The sequence below is a fragment of the Sturnus vulgaris genome, chromosome 7, assembly GCF_052056855.1.
Source record: "Sturnus vulgaris isolate bStuVul1 chromosome 7, bStuVul1.hap1, whole genome shotgun sequence".
Lineage (NCBI taxonomy): Eukaryota > Metazoa > Chordata > Aves > Passeriformes > Sturnidae > Sturnus > Sturnus vulgaris.
The window spans coordinates 16810463-16837898 of record NC_142249.1 but is presented as its reverse complement, the minus strand read 5'-3'; the positions used below and the strand labels follow the sequence as shown (position 1 = coordinate 16837898).

The following is a 27436-nucleotide window of genomic DNA, read 5'->3' as shown; positions in this document are numbered from 1 at the left end:
CCATAAACTTCATAAAAACTCCTGCTTACTGGTAAAGACTTAGTACGGAAGTTGTAATAGATAATTGCAAAGCCATTTTTGCAGCTCATTTTTGCAGAATGATGCAGAAAATTATTAGGAACAGAGTTCACAGTATCTAATATACCATCAGAAATTCATGCTAGCCTTGCATGTGCCTTCATTGCCAGCTATTGTTGGCAAAATCTATTGGCATTACATTAGAAAAATCCAACTCTTGTCCAAGGAATTCAGCTGACCACAGTTAAGCAACACCATTCAACTACAGGAAGTGCAGTCTCACTGCACTGCAAATAGATCACTCTACAAATCTGTAAACAGAAATGCTTAAACAGGCCATAGAGAATGTCAGCAATACATCCCCTGAGACAGTTGAAATCTTGGACACTGACCAGATCACTTCAGTGATACTGCACAATTTTTATTCAACAAAGGAACTTCTCTCTGGAAGCAAAGAGTCATCATAACATCTCTCAGATGCTCCTTCGTTTAACAAATTTGTGACCAAGATAAAGACAATGTTCTCCAAAGTTTCTGTGCTTTTATCTCAAAGAAAAATAACCTTTTGTTTAAATCTCTTTTTCAAACATGTCCTCCACCCCCCTTTATGGAGCTAAGACACACATGCCTTTCTTTGTACACTCATACTGGCAGAGACAGGATCTGGTTCAGGAAGACAATTTACCTACTTGGGGGGGCAACAATCCAGGTAATAATTTGGAAGCAATCAGGCAGTACAGAATGTCCAGAGACACATGAGGACAGATCCCCAGCAAGAGCTACACAAAAAAATCGATGATCAGTTGAACAGCTTGATTTAGTCAAGTCATGGGCTACATAGTTCCTTGCCACATAGCTTTCAGAAAGCAACAGTTTACATTTCGTAGATTTAAAAATGAACTAAGAGCTACTCTCAGGAAAAGACAAATCCTGGTCTGTAAGACATCAATGTCCAACATCCCACAGTCGAACTGATCTAGCTGATAACTGATGAAAAATTATTAAGGTGATCTCAGAGAAAAAACTAGTCAATCTACTTTTTATTTTATATGACAGTTTTCATGTAAAAAAACTCCTCCAGGATTTAAAAATAATCTTTCATTATTATTATAAATTGCTTTTATTTCATTTTAACTTGACAAAATAGGTCAGAGAAGACTTCAGAGGTGATCTGTTATTCTGAGGCCAGCAGAAGTCTGTGTCTCCCATGGATGTAAGATGCTGCCATCCAGCTGCTCTAGGCAAAGCTGCTCCAGTCTATCTGAACTTGTACTTTTGTGGGAGAGCACAATGCATGTGCCTACCTTAAAAGAGGCAACAACATTAAAGCTAACTTGTCATGGCACACTGCACTGCACAAACACTGAGCAGATTAAATTCACCATCTGAATTTCCTTTCTTCTACATTTAGCTTTGAGTCCTACAGTCAAGGAATGAAAGGAAGCACTTCCTAAAATCTAAGAGTGATGATGAAATTAAAACAAAACCAATATGTTTATGTAATATTGCTGTATCCTTCCACCAAGACTGCAGCAGTTTTTATATTCTGTAAGCCAGGCCTGCCTTCCCCGGCAAGATTCCTCTCCACGATGCCTCCTGCAAGTCCTCCCACATACAAAACTAGAGACAGCATGGTAGCAGCAACTCATACTCTGCCTGAACTTCTGCAAAGCAAACTTACGCTGTATTTCACTTTTATCCCCCTTCAAAGCTTTGCCTTACTACTTCTTAGGCTCTTACATGGACCAGAAATACTGTAAAATTGAGAAAAAACACATTATTCTTAAGGTGACATGGTCAAACTGCTGTAGGAGTGCTTACATAGCATTTCTCAATGTCTAGATACATTTGAAGAAAATAATTTTTATTTGAAACCTAAAGGAAGCTATTTAAAGGGTGGCCTATGAAATATGACTATGAAGTGGCAAATCAAATAAATGGAAACTGTGATGTAAACCACTGAGAGCACAGTATTTACAGATACTTTACAATGCTAGCCTTTCCCTCTTTGAGCTGTTTTTGACACTCACTCTAGTTAAGAGGGACTTGTTTTGCAGTGCATTCATTATATGACACTGTTCATAACTCACCCTTTCATTAAGAGGGAAGCTTGCTCTTTTTACTGATATTTCTAAGGATCTAAGCCATGGAAAGCATTCTCAGTTTCCAATAAACTGTTGCTTTAGCTATTTTAACTTGGCATCAGAGACACTGCTTTGGTTCCAGTTACTCTGAAGACAGAATTAGCAGCCTAAAGAAAACTTGTACAAGTGAAGTACTGTTGTGTCAGCATGTCTGGCACTGGACCCTGTAGTATTTGCCAGCTCCTTGTAGTCCCCACCCAAGCTTCCTAACGTCAGCTGCATTTCCTATGAGCCAGTCAACATTTACTTGCAAAAGACACACAGAGGTTAGTGTCTCGCTTCAGAAACAGCTAATATTAAGTCTCAAGTTCTGTAAAAGGAAATCTTAGTACAAGTTCCACAACTGGAAGATATCCCAAAGGACATTAATTAAAGAATTAATTCAATAAATGAGGGCAGAGACAAAATGCTCAGAAAACAGTATGTGAACTTCTTGGCATAAGAACTCAAAACATTAATCACTTCAAAAGAGTGCACATTCCAATTAAAAACTTCAAATTTTCCTTTTTATAGCCATTTTCTTTCTCACTGTTGTTGATTACAGCTAGCATTCACTGCACTTTAGCACATTATGATCTAAGTGGGAGTTATCACACCTTTCTAAAGATACAACATCTTAATTTATAACAAGAAATAAAACCAGCATAAGGTGTAAGAGGTTGTGTGTGTTGTGTTTAGTTGGCTTGGGGTTTTTTTTTGTTAAAGGAGTAATTTAGAATTGAATTAGATGTAAAAAATGGAGAAAGTATCATGGTCTGATGTGATGCCATAAAGTAAGCCACTTACATTCCTAAAACATTTGCAGGGGAGCAGATTAAATAGTTTTTATTTCTGCATAGCTCAAACCAGCCGGCATGCCAAAGTAACTTAAGGATTCAAATTATTTTTCAACATTAACCCTCTATTCTGTTCAAGTGTATGTCGAAGTATAACAAAGAAAATGAGCAGCATCATTCTGGGATACCTGGATAAAATACAATATCAACACAGTGCAGCCTTTCATACGGATGTGAGGCTTCCTGCACTAAAGCATGGCCTATGTATCATTTCAGTATCCACTCTGGACTGGGACAGTCTACTGGGTCTATCTGAAATGCTATTTAAACAGGTAGACTCATAATCACTCTAAGTCAATGGTCTAGTTTCAAAACAGTTCATTAGATTTTACCTTTAAATGCATGAAGCAGAGTATTCTAATACTAGATTATGAAAAATTATTAAGGCTTTCATTAGAAGTTACTAGTTGTAACATTTAATCACAACTTACTATTTTAAATTACAGTGCAAAAAATCAAAACTCACCAATACTTTATGGGAAAAAAACTAAAAATATTTACTCTTTCAAGAGGATTTTTACATTCTTGGTATGCCAGGACAAGCATGAGCTATTAAAACACAGGAGAAAAGATGGAAAGATGATATAATTTCAACATTCTCAAGAAAACACACCACCACAGAATTCTGAAACTAAGAAACAGTTTGCTTTATATCAGAAGTTTTGGGACGGAGTTATCAAAAGTGTATCTTAAGTGTCTTTCACTAAGACCCTGGCACGAGGGAAGTGTCTTGCACTGAGACCCTATCCTGCATACTCGTATGTTAAGACAGTAGTTCCTACCTTAAATCAACCAAATTGACTGAGATAAATTAATTTTTTATTATATTAACAATATCTCCTTATAAAAAATACACTCTGCACTGAAAAAAAACCCAACCAGTTGTAAAGTAATTAAGTTGCAGGTTTCTATACTACAATTCACTGATGATGCAAAGACTAAGAGAAAGAAAAACAGAGTTCTGAGTTCAGCTGGAAACAGTAATGTGCATAAAGGGTCGGCAATAAGAATGTGTTTATTCTCTATAATTTCAGAAGCAGTGTAGTAAGAATTTTGAACTAGAGATGCTTAAGTATGTTCAAAACCAACTGACAGCATTAAACCCCAAAATGAAAATATATCATCTTTCAGGCAACTGATGTTTCTACCTCCAACCTTTCTTGTTATTTAAACACAAGCTTGCAAGGTCCTGCTCGTTCCTGAAAAATCAATCTGCCTACAAAAATAACTACAGAATTTGTTACAAAGCTATTTTAGACATGCAGTAGACAAGACACAAATGTTTGAAACACCATCTCAAGAAATAACTGGTTTTCTGCATTTTATATGGCCTCAAGAATTATACAGCATAGCCTAGTTGGGGAAACATACTCTCTCTAGACCTCATCTGGGCACTCAAGTTCCTTCATTTGTGATCATTCCTGTGTTATTATGCCAATATCCATTTTGGTTAAAACGTTGTATATGATAGAACAGTACACTAACATACCATATGAACACATAAGCACCAAGTGCACACATAAATATCAGAGTAGGATTCTAGCAGGTTTTCCAATATTCATTTACCTGACTGCTTAAAGAAACAAGGCTACTTGAACAGAAAAAAAAACTAAAATGCTGTCACAAAACTGACAGGCAAAGCTCACATCCCTGTTCCATGTTTCTAGACATTTCCATAATTAAAGTCATGGTAAATAACGATAAGTACTTTGAGCACATACATGTATTTGTATCACATGAATACTCTGCCCATGTGACAGGGACCCATCAGACCTGGCACACTTCTCAGTCAGAGATTCTTATGCTGCAACTGACACTAACACTCCTTTGAATTTAATACCACAGCACACTGAGCCAATGACAGTGCAGATCACTTGCTTTAGTATTTCTGTGTTTCTTCTTAATAATCATAAAGTATTCTGAAAATAATTACTCTTGAAAGAGATATTTGAAGGGGGATTAGAAAGTTATAGGAAGCCCTTTGTGCATTATCCAATATTCTATAACCTAGTTTATGTTAAAAGTAATCCAGATGAAAATCTGAACAAAAGAGCATTTGTTTTCTTTGAGCTTCAAATAGCATAGTAATAGCTGAATACATCCCAAGGCTTCTGCAGCACAGACATTCCAATGCCTCTCAAATTCAAATACTGAGATACAAATCTGTCAGCCAAAAAATTCAAATTCAGAACATTCCAAATGAAAAAATCTTATGTCAAGTGAAAGTCTGTTTCTGTATTTTAAAAATATGCTATTTTTAGCCAACTTTGAGTTTCATTTTTCTTTTTTTTTAAACCATGCTTCAGGCAATAGTTTTTCAGACTCGGCACTAACAAAACAAGGTGAAAGCACACTGAATGTCTGATAAAAAGATAAATCTGCAGACACTTCATTTCAAGCAAAGAGATCTTTCATAACCAATATTCTGAAATACTGTGGGCAACCTCTTGATATCCTGGACATCAACATAAGTTTCACGAAAACCAGTCACACGTCAATAGGCTGCAGATGTAATTAAGGTGTATGTATGAAGCATTCATTATTACTGTGACAACCTTGCATTTAAGTCTACTATCTACTTCCTGCCTTTCTTCCCTTACTTTTCAGCTGATGAAAGTGTTTTTCTTTACATCAACACATTATCAATTGATCTGTCCTGTCCAACTCAACTATATTCCAACTATTAAGGAAGGAAGGGATTCAGCATTGCTCTGGAAAATTGTTTTTATTTAATTCCACACTTATTTTTTGAAACAAACTAATTAGTAGCAATCTGAAAATAGCATTAGCAAAAAAAAAAAGAAACAAATGTTTACACACATGGGGTCTTTAAGCTGTTCTTCAAATTAAAATAGATCACTGTACTTTAGCAATAACTACTATTCAAACAGAGGAAGTCAAGGGCAGAATACGAAATGTACAAGACTTACTCAGAGCAACTGGGAGAAGAAAGACAATTCCAGAATACACTGAAAGAGTTTAAAAGCTATGTACAGTTTAAGCATATCTCTTTTCAAGTCTTTTTCTTTATATCAGGCAGTTTGTCCAGATTGCAGAACTCCAGCAAGTCTGAAAATGTTGCAGCCCTACTTTATGGTCTTATTTTCAGGTTTAACTGGGAGATACAGAACTGGACAGCCTACAATATTCCCTCCTTTGCCCACTGATCCGTGCAACATGCAAGAACATACCTTTGAAACCACAGAAAAGAAAGCTGCTGTCTGAAAATGCATGTTTTGAACTGCACACAGGCTACAGTTTTAATAAAAGATCAACTAAGGCTGCTAAAAGTAACATTCAAACATCCACAGCGTGATTTCTAACGCTCCTCTTAAAATTAGGCACATGCCTGTACAAGAACTTGTCTTTGCCTCCAGCTGTTTGTATTTCAAGCCCAGCCAAACAACAACCTTTTTCACTAAGCTCATAAAAATATTTTTCTTTACATAATTTATAAGTTAGTTATATAAATATTTATAGCACACAACTGAACACATAACTTACATTTTAACAACTCCTAATGAAACAATTGTTTGAAAAAGCAACTCTAAGAAGAAAAAAAAAAAAGAAAAATCTTCATCAGATACTGGGTCGTAACATCAAAGCAAATTGTCTCACTACTTTTGGAATCCCCCAAAACACATCAATGCTGTATACAGCAAATACAGATTTTCTGAAACTTGGTGCTGTTCATGAAAGCACTCTTATCCCTTTCAGACTTAAACAGACTGTTCAACAACCACCACCAGAGATTCTAACCAGGAAAGTAAAACATATCACAGTTGCTCCCTGGTCTTCCACAGATTTAATATCAAATCTTCAGAACAAAGCAGACACAGATATGACAACTCAGTATTCTTCACAGACAATATGAAAGAATCAAGCTCTTTTTGGCTAGCAGCATGAAGAAACAGTAAAACATAATTTTGCATATTCAGACCTTTTGCAGCTCCCTTTGTATTTAAGTCGAATTTGAACACTCCCCCTCTGACTTTAGTTGACACTAGCACACACAGTTTCCTGGAATAAACACACTGAAGATACCAGAATGTTTACTTCATCTTGATTTCTAGCAGTGGGAAATCATTCTGATGTGCCACAGCAAAACCACCCACAAAATACCCACCCATCCACCCCTTTATAGCCTCAAAGCTTTGAGAGGTAAAATGAAAAGTGCATCAAGTAGAATATCCTGTATTCCATAGGGTTGGTTTCTGGTTTTAAGCTTTCTTTGTATTATTATTACTTTATATTGACTCTACTATTCCATAATTGCAACCTGAAATTTTAAATTAGTCCCCAAAGTGTGCCTCCTCATATACTGAAATACATTTATAGGATCATCTTTCCTGTATGATAAGGGAAGCATCAAAATTACAGAAATGTCACTACAAGACTCTAACTGCATTTGAAATTTGCACTGTTGCGAAGGCACACAGTAAAACCTTTATTCTCTCCAATATATTTCAGTGCCTGACTCACATCTAGCCAAACAGATGCTGCCTTGAAAAGAAGGGGCTTTATCAATCATAGTATCCCATTTCCTGAACCAAGATTCCAGCCAGAGTACCCAAGTGGACACTAAATAAATTCCTATAAAAAGAGCATCCTAGATTACATCATGTCTCACTGAACAGTCTTTATGAAGACAACCTGAATAAAACTATAAAAGAAAAATTATATCATAAAAATAAAACTTGCCTTAGGTATTTTTCAAGCAGAGAGGAAAATAACACTCTGTAAAGTAACGCTCATTAGTTGCAGAAGCCAACATCTTAGATTTACCCGCTGAGACTAGAGAATTTTCAGTGTATAGCCTGTCTTCAGTAGGCAGATATATACTCAGAAACTACATTAGTGCCGATTTTCCAGAATCTTCATGTGGTTATTGTAATGCAAATACTGCTGAAGCATCTCTGTACTCAGTTTTACCTTTGGAATGATACCCAAAACAGAATAATAATTATGAACAAGCAGACTAAGAATAGGTGTGAATTTTGTTGTAATATTTGGCCTTATGCACAGATCTCAGGGAATACCCAAATATTCCTGTAGCTGTGGCCCAATAATAACCATCACCAGGCTAATAGCAGCACTTTCAGATGCACTTGAGAAGAAGCATTAGCCAATCAACCACTCAAAAATTCACATCCTTTTACAGACTGGTCTATTGTGTCTGTAAAGGGTCTTTTCCCACCAGGAATAAATATTCAAAGAAACTAATTTTTACAATTACACTAAGTTTTCTTTCAACTATATGAAAGCAAAATAAAGCAAGCAACTCTCAACTACACATAAAAGTTGAACATCTCAACAGTGCTTATTGTTATCAATGGTATAAATGAATGATCAAACCAACCAGGAAAAGGGAAATGCAAGAAAGTAACTTAGGTCATAGGTCAAATTACAATGCAGGTGAGAGTACTTCCTCATAAGACTGAGCTGCTCTATGCTTTAGGACAGTTAAAAACTAATTTTTGTTCAAGGGATTCTCTCAAAGGTTAAAAATCAGCATTATGCCAATGCTCACTGAAGATACCACAGCAGACACTGGTAATCTCTATGATGAGGGCACTATCTAGACTCAGAAGTAGTTGCCAAATCCCTTTCCACAAGGACCTAACGACAGTCTATGAACCATGGCTCAAAAAACAGATGAATAATGCTTTAGCTATGATAAATAAACAACATTCCTCACAGGTTGCTTTTATGTCAGGGTATGTACTTCTTACACTAACCTCAGCTGGAACAGGCTGGAACGCAACTTAGGAGTCCTGGTAAGAACTAAGAGTACGTTGTGAAGAGGTGCATTTCACTATAGCTGGAACTGCCATCTCCAGAAAAAAAGGGGGAAAAAAAATCAAAACCACAACTGCGCATTTTTCAAAGACTCACGATGAATGTTCCACACCTCTAAAGAATACAGGTATTTCATTCTCAGCATTTATGAGTCAATACATTTTGTTTACAACTAGCCATGACAAAACAGCAGGACCTTAAGAGACACCACAATGAAAAATATTTAGAGAACGAATAGAGAAATAATCTTTTGGCTGAAACACTTCTTTACAAAGGAGAAAATGTATTTAATTTAGAAGACATCTGATTTACTTTAAATCCCCCTCTAACAAACTGAGCAGAAGAACACTGCCTTAAACCAAAAATAAACACATCTAAGCAGGCTACCCCAGCTCAACTAATTTTATATTTTAAGCCACTAATAAGACCAGATAAGTACTGCAATTGGCAGTCAACTTTCATCCTCCAACTTCATAGCAAACTGCAAGGAGAGACATAAAACCCCTCCCTATTCCCATCACTCCTTTGCATCACCAACCTCTGTATGTATATATGTGTATATATATGTGATATGTATATAGGTGGAAAAAGATGTCTGTGAATGTCAAAACTGCAGAATAAAATCACTGCTGAGAGAGAGTATTTTATCAGCATCTTCCCTAGGGTCTTGCAGGTGATTAAGGAAAATTTCAGAAACCCATCATCCTCACATGCAATAGTAAGACAGAAAGCAAACATCCTGCTGCATGAACTTCAATTCACCATTTTCCTTGGTGATATTGTAAGAATCCAAGTTGTACGTTGAGAATTCCACCGTGAGAGAAAAAAAAAAAACACCTGAAGGAAGTCCTACTCTTGCTCAACTCTTCTTTTTTTCTCCCAGAAAGTAAAAGAGAAGCCATTCCAGAAGTAAAATCAATCCACAAAGCAATTTTTGAGTGACACACCTGGTTGAACAAGATCCTAAAGTTGGATGCCACCACCACTTTTCTCTAGTTAAAGCCTGCACTAATTCCTGAGGAGGAAAAAGTCTTGAGCAGATTTAGAAAGACATGCTCATCACTGATAAAAGCTGAAAATACAACTTAATTCTTATTTGTCATTTTAGCAGAAAGTCACTGAAGAACTCTCTCCAAAGCTCCTGACCCCTCCCCCCAAAAACAACCCCAGCAAAAGAAAACAAAATAAACAATGTCCTCCCCCCCTAAAAATATTAAACCAAACAAAAAACCCAAAGAAAATGGATGACAGTACTCCCAGCATTTTTTTTTAATACTTTATTTTCTTGGGATTTTTTCTACTGTTAATTTAACATCCTTTCTCTTAAGGATAGTTTAATGATCTTAAAGCAAGAAGTCTACATAATATCTCAAACTAGTATCAGCAATTGGAGGTACAGAACTATGAAATTTGTCACAGACTGCCAACAGGAATCTAAACATTGCCTACTGAGTGCTGACCTTGATCTCTAGCTTATAAGCCTTCTGAAACTATTTAAATTTTTTTAAAATTAATTTTGTCTACTTAAGATATTCTCTAAAGATATATGTTTGTACTGAAAAGCTGCATTACTTCAATTTCTAAATAAATCTTGGCACCAGAAAGTGAGAGAGGGAAGCAGGGAGAAACACTACTATTGGGTACCACTCCCTGAAAAAAAAGCATTTAAAGCAAGAAAGCAGTCTCAGCATAAAAAAGTTTTGCTATGTCAAAGGTTAGAGAAGTCTAAAAGCCAGTTAACACCAAGTGATGCATACCAAAATACTTTATCTAGAATTTAATTGCCTCAAGATTAAGACCAAATGTAAATATTTAACACAGAATCAATGTTTTAAAGCACATATTCCTGAAAAAGTAAGGAAATTACCTTCCATAGCAAAAAGGAAAAAAATACAGTATAAGTTATGTCACTGAGGAAGCAAATATGAAATTTCTACACAGTAAAAGAGTCATGGAAGATGGGGCTGACAGCTGGGTTTTGTTAAAGGAGGACTTTAAACAGAAGTATTTAAACTCATGGGATTAGCCCAGCATTCCTAAGAAATGCTGTTCAGATCTTAAGCTGCAGAGACCTTGTCTAAGCAGCTCAGCAACTGAGCCAAATAAACAACTACTGTAAAGTCTGCTGCCACCACACTTGGTAGATTTGTGAATGAAGCTTTTCTTGCATATGAAAACTAAAGACAGAGTGTTTTGCTACTGGAACGAGAACAGGGGAGGAGGAGGAAATAATCAAGTAAATCAGCAGACTCCATACTGCCACATAAAATCCTAAGTTCCAAATTTTCTTACAAAAAAATTCTTTCCTCAAACATTTAAACTAATGAGATTTTTAGTCCAGTGAAGATGATAATCCTAAGCAGGTGGCTCAGAGCAGCTATTATACACACAGATAGATATATGCTGTGCATTATGTTTCACTTTATGTTTTGCTTACAAACATGCTTGGAAATTCTGTCACTTAGCATTCGATTATTTGTATCTCCTACCCAAGTCTGATGCTGTGGTAAAGGTAGGGAAGATTTAGATGAAAAAAAAAAAATTGCACAGGCTAATTAAAATAATCATTAAGTTTAAAAAACAAGTTTTTAAAAGTAACGTTTCGTAGATCAGATTGATACAAAGCCATCTTAAAGTAACACTTGAACTTGTTCTAAGTGCAACTTTCTTTCCTTTTTAAAATACAACAAAAACGAATGAGCTCTTTTCAACATCAGGGCTTCTAAGCAAGGGTCACACTGACTGAAAAATACTATGTACTATTCTCATTTCCATGCTGAGAGACACAAATTCAGAAGGACAGGAATGAGATACTTCCTGGCAGTCATCGGTCTGGGGACACATACCCTCCTCTCGCTGCTGAACCGTGAGCCTCAAGGGTCCAGCAGCTTCTAAGCAGTTAAGAATGGTACTCAGCAGGGCAGCTCATGTTCAGCACAGAGCACCTTCCACAGAATGCCCAGCAGCAAAAGGCAGGATTATTTCTTTTGATAGCTGCTACTGTTTGACTGCCATCCTGGCAGCCAGAGAGGCTCTCCTCCATCATGCTGGATTTCGATTGTGCTACTCACTGAGAAGCCACAGGTGATCACAACTTGTCTATTTCTCAAGATAGACAGGGGAGAAACTTGCAGAATCATTTCCACGGCCCACATTCTGGGAGCAGGCTCTGTGACACGCTAAAGGTAACGGGTCATTTGTGCTGCTCCTCCAGAAAGAAATTCACCTGGAAACACACACTGGGCTGTGCATACCCAAGAGCTCCAGTCACATAGGAGAGGAAGGGCTGCAGCACATTCTTCCTCCTTCTTCCTTCCTGTCCTCCCCTTGGATAAAGATACCATCTGTTCAGATGAAGCAGTTAAGCATCAACATATTACAGCACTTTCAGTAGCAAATCCTTGCATTTTCCCTCTTCTCAGAAACATGTCAATGGCAAAGGGGCAGCCCACCTCCCACCTGCATTGCTCTGCAGCATCAATGCATCCATCAAACACAGCCCCAACTATTACCAGCCGAGTAAATCAACACATGCTTTTTAGCAACGCATCTGTGAAATTCACTCAATTTCTTATTGTTATCAGCATTTAAGTGCTGCAGAATATTTTTTTTAAAAACAACAAACAAACCACAACACATTTTGGATGGAGGTTTTCTTTGCATTTAGACAACACTAACACAGCTGGCTCAGAAGCAATAAAACTTGAAGTTATCTTTCTCTCTATTCCAGGGTAAACTTTCTACAGTAGTTTTCAAAGGAGATTTTGGAAAAATGTCTCTACAAACTTTCCTGATGTCTTCTTTTTTTTTTTTTTTTTAAGCTCCTATTGCTCCAGTTCAAAACAACAACTTAGACATTAAAGCCTGAGCCAGGCTAACACCTCGTTGTTATTGTGAAAAGGAAGAAATCTCTTCCCTCTCCATCCATTAGCATGTTGCTCCATAACATCATTGAGCCTGCTCAACCTTCTAAACCATCAGAAAACCCACTCAACACTCCAAACACCAAAACAGTCTTTCAGCTGAGGTCACAAGCAGCAATATATTGTCCTGTGACTGGACAAATATTAGAGCCAACACATTATTTTGGCTTCATACCAGACAGCTGGGAGAAGGAATAGGGAAAGAAACACGTGCGACTTCCCCTTTTAGGATGCAGCAAGTTCACCTGTAACTTGCAACTACACTTTTAGCTCAGAGTGTACTGTAAGATTCAAGCGATTTTTTATGTTCTTAAGCTCATAATAAACAGAAAAGCCTACCTTTGCCATTAGTATAGGGAAATTTTCAAATGCTACCTGCCATAGAGCACATGGAATTACACATGTATGATACTGAAAAAACAGTATAATTTTGCTGAATTTATGTTAAAATTGGATCAATTTTTACCAAATGAGTAAAATGACAAGTCTTATTGAATTACTTTCTCTACAGACATGTTTAAAGCGTGTACTTTTTATTACAAGCACTTCATGTTTCAGTACTTTTCAGATACTAAGTTAATCCTCAGAGAAGATGACATTTAAACAGAAGTAGGAACAAGGAAAAAAAACCACAAAGCATTGCCATCCATAAATACATTTATAATTCTGAATTCAGAAAATTTCCAGTTTAAACTCTGTAGCACTGAGGCACAAGGTATGAAAACATAGCATGCCCATGTCATTAGCTTTCAAATTATTAGCTAAACACAAAAACAGCATCTTAACCTTTTGCACTTTTTCATTGAATGCTCACAAGCATAGGTCAGGCATTTCTGCAAACTAAAAATTTATTCCACAAGCACAGAACCTTGCACGTATCTGTGGAATTGTCTCAGAACCAACCCAAAGGCAACATGCCTGCTTGAAAATATGTCTGTATAGATATATGTAACTTAAAAATATATATTATTTATATAATAAAAGTCTTGTCAGTGTAAGCTAATCACTAGAGCAGTCTCTAGGTATTTATAACATTTGAATGTTCGTGCAAAGACACAGCTCTGTTAAAAAGCACCACAGAGCTGATGACATGAAGGTACAATTGAATAGCTGTTGGAACACAAATTCCACTAAATAGTACAATTGGAAGGGGCTTACAGTTTAACAGGCCTCTATTTGTAGTGCTGTTTTCCCAAGTTATTAGGAACAAACAAGATATCCTTTCCTTGAATGCATATGTTCCTTTCCCATATGAAAAGTTATGAAGTGGCAGGAAGCTGCACCAAGCAAGTTCAGATTGAACATCAGGAAACGGTTCTTCACCCAGAGGGTGGCTGGGCACTGGAACAGGCTCCCCAGGGCAATGGTCACAGCACCAAGCCTGCCAAAGTTCAAGGAGCATCTGGATGACGCTCTTAAGTCATGTCATATGGTTTTGGTTTAGGCAGTCCTATGAGGAACAGGGAGTTGGATTCGATGATCCCTACTGCATCCCTTCCAACTTGAGATAAACTGTGATTCTATGAATATCCCCTCTGGATGCAGCTACAACTGTGCAGTTTACTGCATGAAGTTAAAGCCACTTCAATTTCGTGTAGTCTGAACCATGTACAGTAACTAGCTGATAGAGGCTGCTTCTCCTGGCAGCATAACAAATATTCTGCAGCCTTCATACAAAAATGATTATGTCAGAATCCTTGACACACACATTTGTTTTAATGTTTGTATGTGGCTTCATTCAGATGAGCATTCACAATCAGCTGGCACCACCAGCACCCAGCTGAGCACCGTAAGCAATGAGAAATGGAATGACCAGCTTCAGGCAGAAGCAACAGAGCACCCTTCCTCCTACACTTCTTCATAGCCCTCCAGACAACACCATGTGCTTTTGAAACCCTTACATGGCAATAAAACTCCATCTGGTTTAGGGGGGAGTGGGGGCATGAAAGGTTAATGCTATACTGTAATATTTTCAAAAAGAGCTAAATTCAAATTCTTTCATAAGAATATTGGGATCATTCAAAATTACAGGCATAAGGAATAGTAAGGGCTCACAAAATTTGTGTAATAACCAGAAAGTAAAAGTGCCAAGCTAAGCCTGGAGTAACTCAGGCAAAGTATAAATTTTTTAATCTTTTCACCACATTGCCAAAGGCAAGACTGCAAAATTCCTTTGGAATGACACTTTTAAAATATCTTCTGCTACACCTTCACTTGGTGCAAAAAGTACTCATGAGAACTCTGCTACTCCGCTGTACATCCCTAATACCTTAAATCTAAGTTTTTAAATAAAACTCTAATTGCAACAACACCCAATTTTTGTTTTTCAATGTTTGCAATTACTTTCCTCTTACAGAGAGATGAAGAAGGACCCTTATATTCTGCTTTCTGGAAAACAGAGAATGACTATTTTCCACTGTCCTCTTCCAGCAGAGACATAGCTCTCTAGGACACTCGTAAGGTTTTCCTAATGCAAATGGTATCTTAGAAATTTTTGGTTTCAAAAGGTATACAGAGCTCAGTAATCAAACAAAGTTACCAGCCAGCCAACTGTACTCTTGGCTATGGCTAGAGTTCCTCGTGATACTCTGCACAAACAGCTTGTTGCTGTTGAAATCATCTGTCTCTAAAGAGCATCACAAAATATATACTGTATTTATTGTTATTCTGTTATACAATTCAGAGTCCAATACACATTTCAGAAACTTTGAGTAAGCAACAGTTTGTCAAGAAAGAAACGTTCCTATTTTTTTTTGCCATCATATCTTAACATCAGATGCCATCAAGGCTGAATCTTTCCTGAACTCGATGGGAAAATGGAAAGTTTGCAGGAAGTCTAAACAGATGACTTCTTAACTAGTCAGACATTTTGTTCATGTTTATGTGACAGAAATATAATGATATTACCAAGATATTGCTTAAACAAAACCCAACAAAACATACCTTTTACAGACATTGATACTACAAGACCGTTTAAAAACTCAGAACTTTTGTAGATGTGTTATATTATTAACACACGCTATTTCAGTTTTTCCTATAGAACATAAAAATTCATGTCTTCATATGAAAACAATTAGATACAATTTCAAGCATTAAAATTTAGTTAGAAAACTAGGGCTAAAAATGAGCTTCATACCATATTGCATACTGAGTTTACATCATGAGCCAAGAGCCACGCCCCTTCCTAAGGCAAATACAACCTCACTTTACATCATTGGTGCAGCCAGGCCCAGTTCCTTTCCAAAATACTTAAGTCTGTGTCCACAAAGCTGATGGCCAGTGCTGTCATTTCCTTCAGTGCAATTCGGAAAGCAGCAGGAAACAGGGCTCACAACAAATGCAGGAATAGCGGACACACACAAACAGAACAGAACCTACTGTCCACTCTGAGCTGGTTTTTGAATTCTGACCAAATCTGCAACTTAACCACAGTGAGCACCTCTCCGGATTAATGCTATTCTGGTCATCAATTCTCACAGCTGAAGAGTTTTCTGCTAAATAAAACCAGGACAAACTCTTATTCTAGACATACATTCTTCTGGCAGGACTATGGGAGAAGGTTATATCTAGCTCACAGAAAATTAGGTCACCCATTTCATAAGCAAATATCAACTGCATGTTGAAGTCTGTAAGCATTTCATAGACACTCTCCCTCAACAGAAATTTGGAAGAGATTTATCACAAATTCTGCACAGAGCTAGAATAATTATAAATGCAGGAGGAAGGAAGTTCATATTTACAATCTTAGTCAAACAAAAAAAACATTATATCATCTTAGCAGCTGTGTAAGAATTTGGCAAGCCTCTGACTAAAGTTTTTTTCCGAACATCCCAAAAGAACAATTATTTTTGTTTCCTAGAACATATCTTCTTTGGTATAAAGACCTCTCTAAGGATTGAGCCAGATGAATAAACTACAGAATACAACACTGAAAGTGGAATGTGTACCACATTGACTATTGTCATTGTGGCACTGCTAAAGCAGCTGAGTTGACCACAGTGTATAAGGAATGTAATTTGTGACACTAGAAATGCTAATTATTTGGACCATGTTTACGTCTTCATAAGGACAAGGACTGGCAAGAAAGAACTGATCTGGCATTAATTTGCTGTAGCCAAAATGAGGCACAAAGCAGCAAGCATTTAAAATGTAGGTGACAGTGATCAATTTAAAAGCCGCATCTCTTAGTTCAGTATCACCTCAATATTTAAAATGACAATAATTTCCTAGTTGTGTTTGTCTACTCTTCTATGAAAAAAGTTTATGCAGATGCAGGAGTTTGTCACATATTCCATTAGCCTACAGTCTCATTTCCTTGGATTGCTAATAGTACAGTGTGTGAAGTGAGTGGTAGATTTTCATAGCTTCATTTTTTGCAGAAAAGATTTTTATGCTTGAATCTTAGGTCTCTATCTCATGCTGAATCAAATCAAAACAGTAGCACCATGAAAGGATTTACAATGAAGCTTAAAAAAGAATTATTATTTCATGGCTTTTATCATTCTTCTGTCTTCCTTCAGACATTTAAATGACCACTCGGGTCTAAGCCCTGCTGGCACCTCCTTCCTATTACCTTTCCAAAGGATTTATAAAGTTTTGCTGATAGCAGCTACAGACTAGCATACTCTGAAGGGCCAGTTTGTAACAAATCGGAACAGGTTTAAAAGCAAAAAAAAATCGAAAATAATTTTTGCAGAGTTATAAATTTCATTCCATAGGGCGCTTTCTGCACATCCTCCCTTCAACCCAACACATCTATGCAGCAAAAGTAGCTTATAGCTACCAAAACATATAGCTGAATTCCTTGTGCATATTTATTTATGAGTAACTTATGCCAGGGTCCAGATCCAAACTGTAAAGGAATGTTGCATTTGACAGTGCTACACATCTGTTTCCACCAGCAGGAGTGAAACACCTGAAAATAAAGGTGAGGGCCTTCATCTATCTTCACCCTTCAGAAATGAAGATGATACTTCATCACAAAAATGAGGTGTTACAGCTCTTCCTATTAAATCATCACCTTCTTCCACCTTCTCCTCCACAAGTAGCATGTTAAAGTGCATTCATGCGGTTTAGGGTATCTCATTTTGTTCATTTACACCACAGCAAGCAGTTCCCTTACTAACTCTAGAACATGGAAGAGGGATGGGTAGAAATCATGGTCCAGTCACAAGAAATTAAGCTCCTTTGTCATATATGTCATGACAATCTCCCCTCTCCTTCCATTCAGTAGTAAAAACAGAATTAAAACTAATAAAACCTTTTGGTTTCTGACTGTAAAAACAAACAAGGTTTTTTTTAAAAGCTGGAAAAAATTAGGGCAAGGTAGAACAGCTCTTCAACTGATATGGCACATCAGTAAAGCCAACAAACAATGAAATCTAATTTTAAAATGAGTAGTCTAACTTCAGTAAAACATGATCAGTGCTTTCTGATTCCAAGTCTAGCATTCAAGAACACTTTCATCACTGCTTTTCAGGAAAACTTCTAGTAATGTGACAGGAATCGCGCCACATTAGACTTCACATGTAAATCTTTAATGAGAAAAGATTTTTTCAGACCACAGCCTGATAAAAGACAAGTTGGCTGTTTCCAGCATAAAGAAGGGAAGTTATGTTTGGGCCTTTAAAATAAAATAGTAAATGACCATAAGAGAGTCCACCCAGCAAAAGACAAGACATTTGAATTTTCATAGCACATAAGTGCATTAGGAAACAAGAGACTGAATTAAGTTATTTGTGACTCAGCAGCTGAAAAGATTTGACATAAGTCAAAGCAACAGGTTTTTTTAAACATGTGACATGCTCACAAGCCATTTTATAAAAACATAAAAACATCCACACTCTCTGAGTTAGGTATCTAGGCTCAACAGTCAGAGTGCATGTAGCTTCTATACACACTTGTACAGAATGGATGATCAGGAAGTTAATTGCCAAATTGATTTTGCAGGCTGGGATGAGACAAAAATCAGACTTAAAATCAGATCAAGGACAACCCAAACATTTAATGAAGTACAAAGGAAAAGGTGAGTTTTTCTTAGGAAAAAAAAACCCTAAGCTTTTTGACACTACTATGCAAAATATTTCAGATGCTGTATCCAAAGTAACTTCAGAGTACAAATAAAGAAAACAACTAAACAAAAAATAGCTAACAATGTTATGAATAACACATAAATCATCTGGAAGTTCAGTTCACAGCTCATGCTGTAGAAAAATAAGATGAAAGATACTAATAAAACAGTTTAAAAAGTGACTAATTCCAATCTCTTCATTATGGTACTGGAGATTTCTTGATGCAAAGCTCCTATAAGTATAAATACAACACCACTCCCATCTCATCATCAAGTACTGAACAAAGCAGGAAGACGTCTCCTTCCCTGCGTAAGAAAAAGGTTAAAACTCAACTATTTGTAGGGCACAGCAGACAACCCAAGCAACTTGTATATGAAAAGTCAGAATGTCCAAGTTTCTCTAAATATATCTTCTGCTTCATCTTGAGCAAGTAAGATATTTTTTTGCAGAAGGGAGTAATAGCAGAAAGAAGAAAGTGTTAAGAAGTCAAGAAAGGTTAGTGTACTTGGGACTGGACAACGTTACACACATACAAAAGACAGAAGATACCACTTAAATAATAATTTTACAAGTCGAAGACTGGAAGGAAGACCTCAACAGCTTTGTCTTTAAAAAGCCAAGAGGCCACAAACACCAAAACCCCCCCAATCATGAGACTCTCCACCCCTTTGCAAGTACAAGAAAGTAAATAAGTCCACTTTCTGTAGGAAAAAGAACATTCCCAAAGATCAATGGAAGAAAGTTGGGAATGATTTCCAGATACTGTTGTTGTTGCAATGCTAAATACTGCTGGTAGCATGGACAAGAATGCATTCCCAGTACTCACTGCTATAATTTTCTAGCCGCAAATGTATTAAGAAATTCAGAAAGTCAGAAAAGAAAAAGCCCTTTTATTTACACGAATATACTTTTTGCACACTTGCTCATAAACAGCACTAGTTAAGAGGCACACAGTATTACCAACATATTCCATTCCTAGACTCCTCAGATACTTAAGTCCCACTAAAGTCTTTAAGACATAGTTCTAAACTATTTATACACAAGGTAGATTTTATTGTGAAGCTGAAACAACTGTTTTCATACAGCTGGATTAGACACTCAACTGAAAATGTTCCTTTGCATTTAACAGAAATCTTGCAGCATACTTTGAAGGATAATACATAGAAATAGAATAGATAAGGAAGCAATTACCTGGGCAATTTCCCCATAAATTGAAGGAAGTTTTAAAAACAATTCTATTTTACTAAACTTAGAGAAAGCCAAAGATATGGATCATGTTGTTTTGCTGTCTTTTTACCGTTCAACAGAATTCTAGAATCTTAACCTCACATTCTGATACTGTCTGATTACACAGCAGTATAGTAAAAGCCTGCCATAACTGTGACCAGTTAAAAGTTAGTGCAATAACCACTCTTTGAAAACCTGGCCATGAACAAACATGAACATGTCAATTTTAGTCAAGCAACTAGCCAAAACTCATTATTTAATGGACAGTAGCTAGAACAATCAGCAGCAAATGACTCACCAATGAGGTGCTAGTATGCTGTAAGTACCATAGGCTCTGTCAGAGCCAATGTGGACCTTCATGCTTACAAGGGAACTGCCTGGCTGTGGTCCCATGGCAATAGCACTGAGAATGCCTACCAGGAATCCATGCCTGACTGACAGCACTGTCTCTTTCTGTTCAGTGCAACCACTTAAGAGCTCTGGAAATGAAACAGCTCAACCACAAGCCAGAGTGTGCCCCACAACATTACTCAAGAAGCAATACCTGTAAAAACCAAATGGGATGCATCATAAGATCTTGTTTGTTCCTTGTCTCAACTTGTCATCTAATGTCACAACCTTGTCTCAGAAGAAAACAAGTAAAAGAGAAATGCATCTGTGGTATTAATTCACAGCCTTTGTGGTAAGCAATAAGGTCAATTCTAACAGCACCTCTTTCCAGCTCTATTCTTCCTAACAGTTAAAAACCCCTATTTTAAAAAATTCAATCAAGTCACAGACTCCAAGTTCTCAGCCTCTCCCCCCAGTTCCTCTGCATCATCTAAGAACTTATCCCAGCTAAGGAGAACATGCACAAAGCACAGGACTAACACAGCTCATAAATACTATCCAACCTCCCACCATGTGTGTTTTGAGATGGGGAATACCAAGAACAATATCCTGCCCAGTTGTCATGGACAGAATATGTCCTGTGGGACAGTTCTAGCCAAGAACATCTAAGAGCATGCATACAAACATAAACCTGAGTGCAGGAAGGAACTAAGCACAGAAAAAAAGTATTTTATTACCTATCCAATTTCAAATCAGATGCATTTCAGAAGTAAACATTCCAAGATGAATTCCCAAAAAGAGGACAAGAGAGCTACACAGACAATTTTCAAAGCTACTTGTTGTTTGCAACTCCACTAAAGAACTGGAAGACTGTATGAAGAAAAAAATGATGAATGTAACAAGAGAGCAGAAAAACTGTGTTTCAAAGATGACAAGGACAGCATTTAATCCATAATAGAATGCTTCCTCTGTGGCAGACCTAACTTCCTATTTTAAAATAATGTCATGTTCCTGTAGACACTATAAAAACTCAGCAATACAGAAAGGGCACAAATCGATATTTTAAAAAATGCAAAGTCATGGATATTATTTCAGTGCTTATTTTGATCATCTCTGAAATGTAAGAGATCAAAGTTAGTTATAAACATATTTTCTAAATACAATCTATAAAATATATTGGCAATACAGTGGCAATAAAAATATGAAAACTACATAGCTGTCTATCTGTATGCCATTAAATACCAGGCTCCTGCATGCACACCTACTGACAGAAAGATCATCACTATTTGCTACAGTTGAAATATAAGCCTCAAACCATACATTCAAACTAGTTCCATGTAGCTACACAGACGATTCTTGATGCACACAGAATCAGACTGCTGCTACCCTCCCCAGGGAAATGTTACCCATCACATTAAGGATGCAAGCAGAACTTCAGAAATTATGGCAGAAATATTATGTAAACTAAGAGTGTCTTTTACTGGACCTTCAATTACCTCACAGAGCTGTGTTCTTCAGTTTAATAGACAACTATTATAGTTGTCATAGTATACGTCATAGTATTACATCTCTCCACAATGAGTTATGTCAGGCAAAATTTTCAGTTTCCTTTTCAAAAAGTGATCTCATAATATAATATAATATTTTAAATAGTTAACCATATAGTTATATATTCCATAATAGTTACGTATTCCAAATTCTACTAAAAAAAACCGAAAAAACTTCATATACTACTTACCACCATTTCAAACAATGGCTATTACTATACTCCAAAAAATTTGTTACTTCACTATGAGTGACTTGGAATAAACAGACATAATAAAAGGTAATGATTTATGATGCACAGTATCCAGATATTAATTATTTAGTCATACTGCAAAAATAGGAAAAGCCCTACTTTTGAATATATGTTAGTTCAATATTCCTGTCAGTAATAGTACCTGAATCATGCTAAAATTCCAACAGTTCATTGCAATCCAGCAGAAGTCATTTTAGGAATGAAGCAGCAGCTGCTGAATCTATCAGGAGGCTATGCCCTCTCAACTCTTATGGGTACTTCATAATATAGTGAAGCCTTGTGCAGTTGTAAACTCTAATACTTAAATCCACACTGGAAGGCAAAAAGAATGCAGACAACATAAGGCCAGCTGCAATTTTTACACTTTCATAAGAGAACAACTGATCTTTTATCTTGCTTTTCAACTCACTCTAAAATAGAAAAAAAATTTAGGCAGCTTTAACTAGAATAATGTCCTACACAAGACACATTAATATCTTGTAGCATTTTATTATGTTTCATCAGATCATGTGTATAGAAACAAATACGATTGCATTGTTCTCAAATGCTCACATTTTGTCAAGAGTTATATTAAAGAGCATGCCAGATGAACCTCACCTCAGAAAGTTAATAATGAGCAAAATAAATAAATAAATAAATACATACATACATACATAAATTCTGGTCTTCTAGTTTCAGGTGATATACATTCTAAACAAAAGGAAGACCATGCACCTTCAGGATTAGAAAAATAACACAGGTGGAATTCAAGCTCAGAAAGGGTTACATTAACCTAGACAAAACAAAGAAACTAGATGAAGTGTTAGGAAGACATTGCTTTAAAGCACATTCTCCTGTTTTGTAAATACAGTCCTATTTTATTATTGGTTAATGAATCTTTTACACTAAAGTGTAAAAAGACATGAAGTTGGCCCATGGTCACGTTATCAAGGACAAAATTTGCATTGCCATCTTCAAAATTAGAAAGTATACATTTCACAAGAATTACTGGAAAACATTAATCATCAGAAGTACTAAATAATGAGGAATAATTTAAAAAGTGAAAGATAATACCATAACTTGCTTTATGTAGTGCACTCAGATCAGTCTTTAGGCCATAAAGCAAGCAACAACAGGTTCAATTTAAATTCTTCCCATGACAAGGAGAGCAAGACAGCATGTACATTAAATCAAAGTAATATGCATCAAGTGAATGTTTTTTCCTACACTATGTGTATTTTAAATCTAAAGGCCACGCAAAGCCAACATACTTTTAAATTATCTAGAAAAATAATAAACACATAAAATCACTCCCTAAGCTTTCAGGCCTCACAATCTATCCAAGCTAACTCCCTACATGATACCTGTAAATATATTAACTATCTGATCCTTCAGGAGAATGAAGATCGACACCTCTTGGCAAAAAGAGAGGCACCTAAATCATCACAGTTCAAAAATGAAACACGACTGACGTTGAAAGTGCATAGTCTGAAAATACTTTGTTTACTCTGTGCTGGACTTTCAACTTCAGAACACACGCCAGTCATTCCAGAAATATTCCATTCCGGTTGATAAAAGATAATTTAAGATCCATTATACAGCAGTAATAACTTATGCCAAGGGCTTTTTTTTTTTTTTTTTTTTTTTTTAACTTGTTGGTTTTGAGAACCTTCTGAAGTTTTTGCATGCACTGGAGCTGAATAGACATAAATATTATCAAAACAGAAAGTTTCAATCAAGCTAATTACATGGTGCTTTTGGGGGTTTACTTTCTCTTTTAACTAGAACATCTCTGATTTTCACTAGCTGGGACAGGAAGCACAGAAGGTTAAGCTGAATGCTGCACTATCAACTGGATAGAAGTAGAAGTTAACAGAGCATTTTTCATAAAGATACTGTATGTTCCACTTTAACAACTGTCATGTGGATATGTGGTTCCTCTTGAAAATTTCACTCATGTCTCTGTTCCCATTTTCAGCTCTGCAAGCTGCCAGAAATAAAAAACACTCCTACTTTTCTATGGGACCCTTCTCCTTCTATGTAATTGTTGAAAATGAGACTTCTCACTTTTGCTGTGCTTCTTAGCAAGTATCTCAGAGGTCTCTAATCCAGAACAACTGAACAGATCTTAATGAAAATAATTCTTTCTTTCTACCCTGGGCAGGAATTTATTTGTGGCACTCACATCAATCTGAGAAACAGCCTTTCAGTTCCACAGAACTGATCATATCACTAAGTTACTTATTAATAGACACAACAGAGTAGAGGTGAAAGAAAAAGTGATCTTCTCTCTACCCAGGTTCAGTAGAACTATTCTGACCTGTGACATGCTCAGAGACTGATTAAGTTTCAGCCAGTATTATTGCTCTGCAAGGTTACTAGTGACTGAAAACTACTGACTTCCTTCCTCCACCCCTAAATAAAATGCCCCCATTTAATAGATAGAAGAACTATCTATTAGAAGACACAACTACAGTTGACTCAACTCCAAAGTACCAGAAATGTGCAGATACACACAACTTGCAGAATGCTTTTCCAGGAACAGGATGCAACTACCCATGTTTCTGTCAAAGCCATTCAGACCTGCCTGTTCAACTAAAAGGTCATGCTCCTGAGTCATGCAATAAAGATCTAAGTGACAACTTCCTTCAAAACAGAGATTTGTATGGTATTTTTATTTAAAGGCTTAGAACAACCTAATGAGATTTTTCATGATGGGAAGTATTTTGAAAATGCACTATAAACCACATTTGTGCTAAGTCTTTAGTCATCTGTAAAGAGGAATGATTACTGACACCTTGAAAGTCCAAACTTGCATTGGTGTATTAAAACAAATTCTAACAATGATTAACTCGATTTTAAGTGGTGAAATGAGTTCACAGTGATCCTTCTAACAAGGAGCAGAGCAAGAAGCAAAATTAGTAAGGTAAGGATAAGTAGGTGCTTAGCATGTTTGGGGATTTTGTGCATGTTTTTCTTACATCTAGTCTCCAGTGACCTTTACATATACAAAATCAAATCAAGCATGGTTTAGCAGTGGACTTGGCAGTACTAAGTTAATGGTTGGACTCGATCTTAAAGATCTTTTCCAACCTAAACGATTCTATGATTCTATAAATAAAGACAGCTTGGAATGCTTGGCTTCTGGCATAGAATCAAAAATCCTATGCAAGATGCCTCATCATTATACAGACATGAACCAGGATGAAATCAAGAACAACCATACAAGACCAAGAAACTGCTGAGGAGCAGCCAACAGTGCAATACCAAAGACTGAGGCTTTAAGTCCAGACAGAATCCATAAATATTGTACCTCCAACAGAACAAATGTGAGAAATCTCCCTGGGCAGTGAATGCTGCCATTGCTTCTGTAGGAATTTAGAGTAGATATTGCATTTATTTTACATAGGGTGTCTTGCTCCTGTAGACACAGTGTCTCAGAGTTAACACAATTTAAGATCTTCAGATCTTATCTTCAAGTACTCTCTGATAACAATATGAGAAAACCTGAGGGAACACTGTCATAGTCATAATGAAATGGTTTCACATTTGTTAGAGTACTTCTTTTTACCTAATTCAATACTTCTTGTTCTAAATGTAAAACAGTAACAAGCAATGAGCTCAGACAAAAGTAGAAAAAAATCCCATGGGATTAAAATTAAGGCAATTAGTATGCAAGCAAAGTATTTCTGCAAAGCTAATAAGCTTCCCACGCCAATTTCACCTCTGGAAGATCATCATTAGGCTGCAAAAATCAGTCTTGTTCCTAAGATGTTTGAAAGATGAAAACTTACTCTTTTCAATACTGAGTTAGAACCCAACCCAGTTTTGTAAAGCAGTTTGTCTAAATAAGTACAGATAACATTAGGCATCTAGATATGAAAATTAAATTACTTACAAAACCAGAGGGCTAAGTACTTCCTACAACAAATTCTGAAAGCCAGGACAGATGCCTTTTCATACCAGTAAGATGGAAAGAATAACCCGGAAAGGAGTTTGTCCTTATTTTTTAAAATGTCTTTACATCCCAGAAGTAAAAGAACCTTGAATTCTGCAAAACAGCATATAATCATGGTCCAGGAAGATGGATAGAAGGATTCAGCTTCTCTTCTTTCAGCAGCTCTCAACACATAACCTCTTCAATTTTATCATTTTGGCACACTGTGGATTATACTGTTAACTGCATCACAGAATTTACATGGATTTAATATTGCCCATCTCTGGGTTTTTTATGAGTATTTTTTAATGCACAATACTTTAGTGGTCTCTAAAGCTACCTAAGGATAATTCTGTCAAGAAAAGTATAAGGGGGAAAAAGGTTCTCTAGGATCCACTGCTTCTCTTCTGCTCTCACTAATACCATCTCTTTAAAGGACCTACAAGGAAGAAAAAAAAAGCCCACTGAGTGAAACATACAGTTCTTGAGACTGGGTCAGCACTGTCAGAGATGCAAACAGGGACTGTTCCAGGCTTAGCAAATGCATCTGTACAGAGATTAATGACTGGAACAAGAATATAAACAACACATGGGGAACTTCACTTCTTTCAAAGAACTTGCACATTTGTTCTGCTACTGCTATCTTCTACAGCAACTCCAAGCCTGTAGTGACATCACATCTTTTCAATACTGGTGTACCACAAGGATCAATTCAGCGACTTCACAGTTAAACGTAAGAGTTCCTCTCCAAATCTACAGGACCTTTGACAGAGAGAAAAATCTGTCATACATAGTTTCAACGTATTTTCCCAGTGGTTAAACCAATCAAACCAGCATTTTAGACAGAATATTTTACCATCATAATCAATGGAACTATTTAAAAGAAATCCACAGACAACAAAAAAGCACTTTTTTCATCACTAATTGAAACAATACAGTTGGGCAAAACTGTCTTAGCATGTCTAAACTGCAAGAAGAATAAAATTCTACATACACAAAAAAGTCACAGTATTAATTCTATGCTGTAAAGTTAGCATTTTTAACATTATGCAGTAACTTACTGTTACTTAGCAAGCAACTTCATTACATATATTGAAAGGATTTAACTGAAAAGGTGATATCAGAGTAAAAATTCAACCACTTAAGACGGGACTTGAAACATACTCATTATTTGCACTTCTAACACTATTCAATGATACAACCTTTAAAATACAATTTAACAAGCAGATAATGCAAATTTGCCAATTACAATTTAAGTAAGATTCACAATTAAGTCTTTTGGACACTTCTGAAAACATTTTTGCTTTTATCATGACCAACTGGATTTCAGAAAACGAACTATACGTTTGCACAAAGTAATCCCTGATGAGTTTA

General features: G+C 36.4%; 1 protein-coding gene across 2 annotated transcripts in view; it reads right to left on the bottom strand.

The window, feature by feature from the left end:
- The window catches only part of RAPH1 (Ras association (RalGDS/AF-6) and pleckstrin homology domains 1), an 89007-nt gene that overhangs the window by 55528 nt on the left and 6043 nt on the right, over positions 1–27436 (bottom strand). The window lies entirely within an intron of this gene.